This window comes from Gopherus flavomarginatus, unplaced genomic scaffold (genome assembly GCF_025201925.1).
Source record: "Gopherus flavomarginatus isolate rGopFla2 unplaced genomic scaffold, rGopFla2.mat.asm mat_scaffold_44_arrow_ctg1, whole genome shotgun sequence".
Classification (NCBI taxonomy): Eukaryota; Metazoa; Chordata; order Testudines; family Testudinidae; genus Gopherus; species Gopherus flavomarginatus.
Window position 1 is genome coordinate 2,358,727 of NW_026115088.1, and position 10,883 is coordinate 2,369,609.

Below are 10,883 nucleotides of genomic sequence, written 5' to 3' on the forward strand. Positions count from 1 at the left end.
GGGTGCAGTGGACGGGCTGGCTGTCTAGGTGAGGAGATTTAGTGACCCTCAGGTGCAGGAGAGAGGAAAAGAAGGAGGAATTGGCAGTGGCCATGGACAAGAAGAGGAGGGGTGGAGGTTCTTAGCAAGCCTGGCTAGCTCAGTCAGTAGAGCATCAGGCTCTTAATGAGCGGGGCCAGGGTTTGAGCTGCTGTCCAGGGACTCAGCTTTTAAGTTGCCTTGTGTGCCAGGACCCAAATGATTCCTGGTGGTGCCCAGAGCCATGTGTGGGACAGAGAGGCTGAGACTTGTGGCACCTGCTCTGCGGCAGGGATCCTGGCAGCTCAGACTCAGGGAAGGCTTCTGCGCTCAGAGGTGCTGACTTTGAGAGTTCCCAGGCAGTGCTCAATGCCTGCTCCACCTCAGGCCCTGCCCCCAAATCATCAAATCTCTTCCCACCCCACCCTGCCCCACTTCTTTTTCTCCTCACTCCTCCAGCACACCCCATCAATGGCCAGCGGGAGGCGCTGAAGGAAAAGAGGAGGAGCTTATCAGCCAGGCCTGCTAGCAGGTGGGAGGTGCAGGGGCAGAGATGGCTGCTGGGCACCTTTTTTTATTCTCTCTGTTGCTTCTGCAGCCCCCATGGATTCGCTGACTTGGCTCCTTTCACACGATAGAGAGAGGAGCAGAACCAGGGCTATGGCTGATCTATGGGGCACTAGGTGAGTGCCAGAGGCTTCAGGTGCTGAGAAGTGGTGTCCCAGGAATCTCTATGAAAGGAGCAGAACAGGATTTACTTGGGGTGGGGAGAGAATTGAGTGTCTCATGGGGTTGTTGAGGGGTATTGCCCGGGTTAGAGAGTAGCTAAAACACAGGCCTCACTGTGAGCAGGATTTGAACCTGCACAGGAGAACCCTATTGGATTTCAACTCTAACGCCTTAACCACTTGGCCATCACAGCTGTGAGCACAAAACTGCCCCACTGCCAGAGAAACTGGTAAAGAATCACAATGCCCAGGTGTGAAGTCATCTGAACTACAGATTTCCCACAGCAAACCTGGCTCCCAAAGCACAGGGGGGATTTGGGTTTGTTCTCTTTGCTCAGCCATGTGCAGTCGCACAGAGAGCGCGTTTAAAAGTCTCCCCCCCACAGAGCGGGAATGGGAAATGATTCTTAACTTGAATGAGGTAGCGGCAGCAGCTGCGTGGTGGGTTGGGCTGGTGACCCGGGTCCATCTCCTGGGGTCGGTTGGGTTCATGCTCAGACGACTGGCCCAGTTACCGGCCGAGCCCCCCAGCCACGCTGCTGCTGTTAGCGCACTAGCCTTGGGTGGAAGCTGCTGGCTGGCTGGACCCTGAGGGTGGATCCGGCACTAGGGGAAACCCTCCAGCCTGGAGATTCGTTGCCGAGATTCCTGGGAGCTGCCCATCCCCATGGCTTGTGTGGCTGCCCCCCGGGGCCCAGCAATGGCTCTGGAGGGTGACTCGCGGCACCTGGGGGGAGGTGATCCACGCAGCGGGCAGCTGGGGGGTCTGACTTACTGATAAAATTGGTCTCTTCATTCCCTGGTGCTCGGCAGCCTGGGTCAATACCGACACCTCCCAGGAACAGGTCGGGGTTGGGTGGGGTTAGAATTTCCCTCCAAAGTGATTTTAGGGTCTGATCCTGCAAGTCCCCCATGTACTCAGTACAGGATGGGTCCAGGCACCTCACTCGATCCAGTGCTGGCGTGTACAGCAGAGAATTGGAAGCGGCAAATCAGTGGGTCATATAAAGAGACTAGAAATACAAGAAGTTACTTTTGAAAGGAGAAAAGAAAAAGACGACATTCCCGAGCTGTTTAATAGGGCGTTTGCCCCTTGCAGGCTGCGAAGGGAAATCTCAGGGGTTGTGTTCACCTGTTCCCAGGGCTGTGTCCTCAAGACAGATTTGTGGGAGAAAGGAAATCACCACCGAGAGAGGAGTTGGGCTCAGGGTGGATTTTTGTGCTTTGGCAGGAAATTTAGGATCTGGGACTGGAGCCTTAAAGAGGGAGCGGGTGAAGGCTCCCCTCTGCTTTCAGGCTGAAGGAATCCTGGGTTTGGTCAGTCCATCCGGGGGGGTCACATCGCTCCCAGGCAAAGAGAGGAGGAGAACTCCCCCTACAATGACACATGCAGATCCTGGAGAAGAAGAAAGAGACAAGAGACCACTAGGAGGTGAAGGTGACTGAGGAGGGGAATCCCTTGTGCATGTTACAGAACACTTGGGAAGCTGTGGCCATTCAAACACACTGAGCTTTACTAATGAGCAAGGCCAAACTGCTGTGACTCGGAGAAGGCTTTAGGTGTCATAATGAACAAACAACTCAGCATGAAATGCCCGTGCGATGCTGTCGTTGTCCTTGGATGTACAGACAAGAGAACAGTGACTAGATATAGGGCACTAGTGTTATCTCTGTATAACATTGGTCAGACCAACACTGGACTCTTGCACACAGTCATCTTGGCCACATTTTAAGATGAAGAACGAAAAATTGGATGGGGGGCAGAGAAGAGAAAAAAAAGTGCTGAAAAGTTGCCTTCCAGTGCAAGACAAGAGCTCAGTCTGCTCAGTTTATCACAGAGAAGACCAAGAGGTCACTTGATGACAGTGTGTAAATCCCCTCCCAAAGAGAAAATTCTGGGTACTGAAGGGTTCTTTAACCCAGCAGCAAAAGGCAGAACAAGAACCAGTGGCTGGAAATTAATGGCAGAGAAACTAAAATGAGAAATAAGGGATACATTTGCAATCGGGTGATTAAACACTGGAACAAAGTACCCAGGGCAATGATGGATTCTTCACCCCACATGGGGGTGGCAAGAGGGGACAGGGGGTGCTGAAGAAAGTGCTCTCGGGTGAGATAGAACACCATTTCTCTCCGGTGCTTGGCTGGTGGCCTTGCTCTCATGCTCAGGGTCTCCCTGATCTCCGTTGCTGGGGTCAGGAAGGAATTTCCCCCAGCTCACACTGGCAGTGATGTTGGAGTTTTTGTCATCCTCTGTGGCATGGGGCACAAGTCACTTGCCCAGATCAGCTGGGTACCTCTCACCAAATCCACTCCAGTGCAGGGGCCTCCAGTATTGGTACCCCTCTGCCTCTCCTATGCTCCGTCTGTGGCACACAACGGGATATTCTCCTAAGGGCTGGAATATTTTGATTTAATCCCAGTGGTTGGGCTCTGTGCAGGGGTGACTTTGTGGCCTGTCACATGCATGGGGGTTAGACAGGATTATTTAGTTGTCTTGACTGGCCTTAAAATCTAGACATGGATGTTCTGGCTACAATGTTGCAGTGTCTGACTCGTGGTCTCTCCAGCTCCCAAGGGCCTCGTTCCAATCGAATTCCAGGCCAGGATTCAGAGACTGGCAGCTGCAGGGCAAGGCAATGGGGGCTGGTGGGAGTCACTTTGGGGCTGTCACTAGCCACAGAAAACAAAACCTCTCCCAACATCCTGACTGCTGCCATCAGGTCATCTGGCCGTAGAGGAGCCGGGTCAGCGCCCCCCGTGGAAGGAGATGGGGGGATGGAAACCCCCGGGATGGGGAGTTGTGTGTTTCAGCCGTGTTAGTATCACTCAAACACATGCACAGTACCCACACGCAGAGCCAGTTCATTCTGTAAAACCCCCAGACCCACGAGGGACGTGTTAATCTCAGCACAAGTTCTGCTTTAACCCACTAGAAATAACCCTGTAATTATTGTGGTGTCTCAGTGCCAGAGGACGCCAAACCCCTCAGCTGTCAGTAGAGCAGCCCGGGCCCGTGGGAGCCGGGCGGGGGGGCCACAGGGCAGAGGCAGCACAGAGTGAAAGGGCTTCACCCCCCCCCAGATGGGCCTGGGGGGGTAACGGGGGGGCTGAGTTGTCTCTTTCCCATCCTCCCAAGGATTGCGGAGACAAGCAGGTGTGAGCCCCGGGCTCAGATTTCTAATTGTAGCTGTGATGGCAGAATGGGAGGAGGGTTGAAGCCGAAACCCTGGGGTGCAGGAGTAGCGAGAAGAGGAGCCTCACCACCATTGCTTTTTCTTTTCCTCTTGTGTTGTGTTTCATACCAAGGGAAAAGAAGTCGCTGGGACGGAGTCCAGCCCTGAGGTGAGATGGAAAGTGAACAAGAGCAGTGACAGCGTGAATCCTGTTGATGCCAGGCAAGAGCTGCCCAACTGGGACGAGAGTAACCGTCTCTGTCGGTGAGATGTGTATCTGGTTTGGGAAGGGCTCTGGTCACAGCTCTTCTGGCTCCAGGCAGGGACTTCCCGTTATCTGGGTGTGGGTTTCCGGACTATCTGTGGCTTCAAGGGAGATGATGTTGCCATTTGTGAAAGCTGATCATCTCTCTGGCCAGGAGTGGTGTGTGCTCCCTAGCAGAAAGTTGGATCCATGAGGGTGACTCCCTGTTGTGAATTTCTTTCGTCCTCCTAGGTTTCTCTCTCTGTGTTGGCCAACTTTCACTCAAACTCTCTCTGTCCTTTCATGGACAGCTGTCATGTTCAGTTTCCTGCATTCTCTTTCTCTGCTCCCCCTCCCCCAGTCTCCTATGGGCTCAGCTGGGTCTATCTACCCACGGGCAGGGTCTCTGCCATACTGGGAAGGATGTGTCCTGCCTGCCAGGATAAGGGGGTTGCTCCTCCCACCCCCTATCTTCCGGAAGACCTCATTGCTGTAACTGGGTCACAGTGTGAGTGGCCATTCATGTCTTTGGGACTGTGAGGTCTGAGAGTGAGAGGGGTGGGCTCACGGTCATGGCTTTGGGCAGAGGAGAAGTGGGGCTGGGATTAGAGATGCCCCTTTCACCCGCTAGTTCCATTACTGCATCACTCAAAAGCCTCGCTCAGGGTCCACTATGCTTCCTTGTGCCGGGCACTGCAGGGACAATCAGAGGGACAGCAGGATGCATGAGGAAATAGATGAGTGTGTGAGGCAGATGGGTGAAGGGGTGTGTGTGGCATACATTGGGGATGGATGGGGGGTTGAGGGCTGGACGGACAGCGGGACAGATGGAGAGCTGCAGGGACGGATGGTGATGTCACAGGCTGGACTTGTGATGGGTTCAGCTCATGGCCACTGACTCTGTCATCTCCTGCCCCCATCTGCCCGTCTGACTGTGCCCCTGTTTCTTGCAGGCAGCACTCAGCAGAGTCTGGCCCTGTTATTACACTGGTGCCTCCATCCAGCGCACACCTGTGCATAATGTGCTGCTGGAGAGCTCAGGCAGGGAGAAGCATGTGGCTCACGGCTGCTGAACCAGCTACTCCAAAGAGTGCCGCAGATCTCCCCCTCCTTGGGCAGCAACACCCTGACCGGGGGGTTCCCTGTCCCTCCTCGCTGCCAAAGCAGCCTGCTCAGCGCAGAAACCGAGGTCACCTGCCTCCGCCCAGCCTCTAGCTGGAGCTGCTCCAGCCCCGAATTGCTGGTATCCAGCCTGACCGTAGTTGTTGTGATGTCCTAGTGGAGTCCGTTCTTTCTCCCTGGTAGATTATGGTTTTCCCCACTGCAGTTAGTTGCTCTTTCTCCACTTCCCCATAGCCCCTCCCCAGTGATAGTGACCCCTGCTGGCCAGGAACGGGAGTGTCCTGTAGGTGCCTTCTTGTAGGAGCAGTGACTCCTGGTGGCGAGGGGCAGCAATGCCTGGCATGTATCCCCCCTGGCATTGCTGCAGAGACCCCTGGTGGCAACTGAGGGCAGTTGTCTATGTGACCCCACTACTGCCATTGTGCCTGTGAGCGCTGGTGGGTAGGTGAGGCAGGGCCTTGTATGTATATCAGCCATTGGAGCAGAGCCCTCTGCGTATCCCACTCTCATCTCGGTGACTCGTGTTGCCCAGGTGGGGCAGTTCCCTGTGTGTATTTACTTCCCCAACCCCTGCATTGGGCCTGTGACCAGTGGTAGCCAGAGGAGTCAGTGCCCAAGCTGTATTCTTCACCTCCCCCAAGGTGGCAGGGTGCCTGGGTGGCTGTGTCAGGCAGTGCCCTGGGTATCTTCCAACCCCTTTGTGGCAGTGAGCCCTGCTTCTGGTGTGCATCACTCCCCCACTAGGGATGTGCACTGGTGGCCAAGTATGGCAGTGCCCTTTGTGTAGCCCCCTCTCTCCCCTCCCCCCTCCGCAGGGTGACCAGATAGAAAGTGTGAAGAATTGGGATGGGGTGGAGGATAATAGGCACCTACATAAGAAAAAGGCACCGAATATCAGGACTGTCCCTATAAAATCGGGACATCTGGTTACCCTATCCCCTCGACCCCTGTGCCAGGTATGGCAGTCACTGATCCCTGGCATCCCTGTGGGGCAATACCCTCTGTATATCCCCCAATTGGGGCAGTGACCCCTGCTGGTCAGGTGGGGCAGTGCCCTGTGTGTGTGTGTCCCCTATTTAGGTAGTGACCCCGATGGCTGAGTGAGGCAGTGGCCTTTGATTTCCTCTTCTCTCCCCAGCCCCCTCTGTCTCTGGGGTAGGGCCCCCAGTTGGGGCACTACTCAATGTGTATCTCTACTAATTGGAGCAGTGACCTCCCCGTGGTGCCCTGGTGTGGCAGTGCCCTATTGGTATCTCCCTCCCCCTCTCCCCACGCCATTGTGGTAGTGGCCACTCCAGGCAGTGGCCCGTTTATCATCTCCCCCCCACCAGCACCAGGGCAGCAGTGCCACCTGGTGGCCATGTGCGGCAGTGCCCTGCCTGTATCCCCCCCAACCATTGCTGCAGTGACCCGAGGTGCCCAGTTTGAGTAGTAGCCTGTGTGTACCTCACCTCTTGGGGCAGTAACGTGTGGGGCCAGCTAAGACAGTGCACAGTCTGTGACGTCTGGTGGCCACGTGGGGCAGTAGCCTGTACGTACCATCTCCTCTGGAGAAGTGACCCATCTCCAGGGGCCCCAACCGTGCGGGCCCTGACCCCAGCTACAGGAGCCCCACCCATGGGGGCCCTGACCCCAGCTCCAGGGGCCCAACCCGTGGTGGCCCTGATCTAAGCTCCAAGGGCCCCACCCATGCGGGCCCTGACCACAGCTTCAGGGGCCCCACCCATCGGGGCCCTGACCCCAGCCCCAGGGGCCCGACCCGTGTGGGCCTTGACCCCAGCTCCAGGGGCCCCACCCATGGAGGCCCTGACCCCAGCTCCAGGGGCCAAACCCGTCAGGGCCCTGATCGCAGCTCCAGGGACCCAACCCGTGCATCACCTGACCCCACCTCCAGAGGCCAAACCTTGCGAGCCCTAACACCAGCTCCAAGGTCACAGCCCGTGCGGGCCCTGACCCCAGCTCCAGCGGTTCAACCCATGGGGGCGAAGACCCCAGCTCCAGGGGCCCAGCCCGTGCAGGTCTTGACCTAAGCTCCAGGGATGAAACCCGTGGGGGCAAGGACCCCAGCTCCAGGGGCCCAACCCTTGGGGGCCCTAAACCCAGCTCCAGGGGCCCAACCCAGTGGGGCCCTGACCCCAGTTCCAGGGGCCCAACTCGTATAAGTCCTGACCCCAACTCCAGGGGCCCAACCCATCGGGGCCCTGACACCAACTCAAGGGGCCCAACCTGTGGGGGCCCTGACCCCAGCTCCAGGGGCCCAACCCGTGCGGGGCCTGACCCCAGTTCCAGGGGTCCAACCCAGCGGGGCCCTAATTCCAGCTCCAGAGGCCCAACCTATGGCGGCCATGACACCAGCTCTAGGGGCCCAACCTGTACAGGTCCTGACCCAGCTCCAGGGGCCCAACCCGTGAGGACCCTGACCCCACCACCAGGGGCCCAATTCGTGCAGGCCCTCACCCCAGGTCCAGGGGCCCCACCCGTTGGGGACCTGACCCCAGCTCCAGAGGCCCAACCCATGGGGCCCCTCACCCCATCTCCAGGGGCCCCACCTGTGGGGGCCCTGACCCCAGCTCCAGGGGCCCAACCTGTGCCGGCCCTGACCCCAGCTCCAGGGCCCCAACCCGTGGGGGCCCTGACTCCAGCTCCAGGGGCGCTCCCCGTGGGGGCCCTGACCACACCTATAGGAGCACACCCCTTACGGGCCCTGACCCCAGCTACAGGGGCCAAACCCATAGGGGCCCTGACCCCAGCTCCAGGGGCCCAACCCGTGGGGGCCCTCACCCCAGCTCCAGGGGCCCCATCCGTGGAGGCCCTGACCCCAGCTCCAGGGGCCCCACACGTGCGGTCCACGACCGCAGCTACAGAAGCCCCACCTGTGGGGGCCCTGACCCCAGCTCCAGGGGCCAAACCCGTCAGGGCCCTGACCCCAGCTCCAGGGACCCAACCCGCAGGGGCCCTAACCCCAGCTCCAGGGACCCAATCAATGCGGGCCCTGACCCCAGCTCCAGGAACCCAACCCGTGCGTCCCCTGACCCCAGCTCCGGGGGCCCAACCCTTGCGAGCCCTGACCTGAGCTCCAAGGTCACAGCCCCTGGGGGCTCTGACCTCAGCTCCAGGGGCCCCAACCATGCGGGCCCTGACCCCAGCTACAGCAGCCCCACCTGTGGAGGCCCTGACCCTAGCTCCAGGAGCCCCACCTGTGCGGGCCCCGACCCCAGCTGCAGGGGCCCCACCCGTGGTGGCCCTGACCTAAGATCCAGGGGCGCCACCCGTGCAGGCCCTGATCTCAGCTCCCAGGACCCCACCCATCGGGGCCCTAACCTCAGCTCCAGGGGCCCAAACCGTGCGGGCCCAGACCCCAGCTCTGGGGGCCCAACCTTGGGAGCTCAGACCCCAGCTCCAGTGGCCAAACCCGTAGGGGCCCTGACTCAGCTCCAGGGGCCCAACCCGTGCGGTCCCTCACCCCAGGTCCAGGGGCCCCACCCGTGTTGGCCCTAACCCCAGATCCAGGGGCCAAACCCATGTTGGCCCTGACTCCAGCTCCAGGAGCCCAACCCGTAGGGCCCTGGCCCCAGCTCCATGGGCGCCACCCATAGGGGCCCTGACTCCAGCTCCAGGGGCCTAACATATGTGGGCCCTGACCCCAGCTCCAGGGCCCCAACCCGTGGAGGTCCTCACCCCAGCTCCACCGGCCCAACCCATGCTAGCCCTGCCCCAGCTCCAGGGGCCCCACACGTGGGGACCCTACCCCTGCTCCAGGGGCCCCAATCGTGCGGGCCCTGACTCCAGCTCCATGGGCCCAACCCGTGGGGGCCCTGACCCGAGCTCCAGAGCCCCAACCCGTGAGGGTCCTAACCCCAGCTCCAGTGGCTCCACCACTGCGGGCCCTGACCACAGCTCAAGGGGTCCAACCCGTGGGGGCCCTGTCCCCAGCTCCAGGGGTCCGACCCGTGCGGGCCCTTACTCCAGCTGCAGGGGCCCAACCCATACGGGCCCTGACCCCAGCCCCAGGCGCCGAACTCGTGGGGGCCCTGACCCCAGCCTCAAGGGCCCAACACCTGGGGGCCCAGACCCCAGCTCCAGGGGCCCAACCCGTGCGGGCCGTGACCCCAGAAATAGGGGTCCCACCCGTGGGGTCCTTGACCCCAGCTCCAGGGCCCAAACCGTGGGGACCCTGACCCCAGCTCCAGGGCCCAACCCGTGGGGAACCTGACCCCAGCTCCAGTAGCCCAACCCGTGTGGGCCCTGACCCCAACTCCAGGGGCCCAACCCGTGCGGGGCTAACCCCACCTCCAGGGGCCCAAACCGTACAAGTCCTGACCCTGACTCCAGGGGCCAAACACGTGGGGGCCCTGACCCCAGCCTCAAGGGCCAACCCCTGGGGGCCCAGACTCCAGCTCCAGGGGCCCAACCCGTGCAGGCCCTGACATTAGCTCCAGTGGTCCATCCTGTGCGGGCCATGACCCCAGCTCCAGGGCCCCCCCCTTGGGGGCCCTGACCCCAGTCCCAGGGGCCCAAGCCGTCGGGGCCCGGACCCCAGCTCCAGGGGCAAAACCCGTGCGGGGCCCTGACCCCACCTCCAGGGGCCCAACCCGTAAGAGTCCTGACCCAGACTCCAGGTGCCCAACCCATTCGGGCCCTGACACCAGCTCCAGTGGCAGATCCTGTGCGGGCCGTAACCGCAGCTCCAGGGCCCCCCCTCTTGGGGGCCCTGACCCCAGCTCCAGGGGCCCAAGCCAGTGGGGCCCTGACCCCAGCTCCCGGGGCCCAACTCATCGGGGCCCTGACCCCAGCTCCAGGGGCCCAACCCGTGCGGAGCGTGACCCCCTCTCCAGGGACCCAAACCGGTAGGGCCCTGACCGCAGCTCAAGGGGCCCAACCAGTAGGGGCCCTGACCCGAGCTCCAGGGGCCCAACCCGTACGGGCCCTGACCCCAGCTCCAGGGGCCCAACCCGTGGGGGCCCTGACCCGAGCTCCAGGGGCCCAACCCGTGCGGGCCCTGACCCCAACTCCAGCGGCTGAACCCGCGGGGTCAAAGACCCCAACTTCAGGCGCCAAGCCCGTGTGGACGCTGACCCCAGCTCCAAGGACCCAACCCGTGGGGGCCCTGACCTCAGCTCCAGGGGCCAACTCGTGGCAGCCCTAACTCCCTCTCCAGATTGTGAACACGTGGGGGCCCTGACCCAATCTCCAGGGGCCCAACCCGTACGGGCCCTGACCCCAGTTCCAAGGGTCTAGCCCGTACTGGCCCTGACCCCAGCGCCAGCAGCTCAGCTCGTGGGGGCAAGGACCCCAGCTCCAGGGGCGAAACCCGTGCGGGGACTGACCCCTGCTCCAGGGGCCCCACACGTGTGGGCCCTGACCCCAGCTCCAGGGGCCCCACCCGTAGGGGCCCTAACCCCAGCTCCAGGGGCCCAACCCGGTGGGGCCCTGACCGCAGCTCCAGGGGCCCAACCAGTGGGGGCCCTGACCCCGGCTCCAGGGGCCCAACCCGTACGGGCCCTGACCCCAGATCCAGGGGCCCAACCCGTAGGGGCCCTGACACCAGCTCCAGTGGCCCATCGTGTGCGGGCCGTGACCCCAGCTCCAAGGGCC

General features: G+C 61.1%; 1 non-coding gene across 1 annotated transcript; it reads right to left on the reverse strand.

Annotated features, from left to right (window-relative positions):
- Positions 1-858: 858 nt before the first annotated feature.
- On the reverse strand, positions 859-940 carry TRNAS-UGA (transfer RNA serine (anticodon UGA)). The gene has a single exon. It is a non-coding gene; the product is annotated as a tRNA-Ser (tRNA).
- Positions 941-10,883: the final 9,943 nt, after the last annotated feature.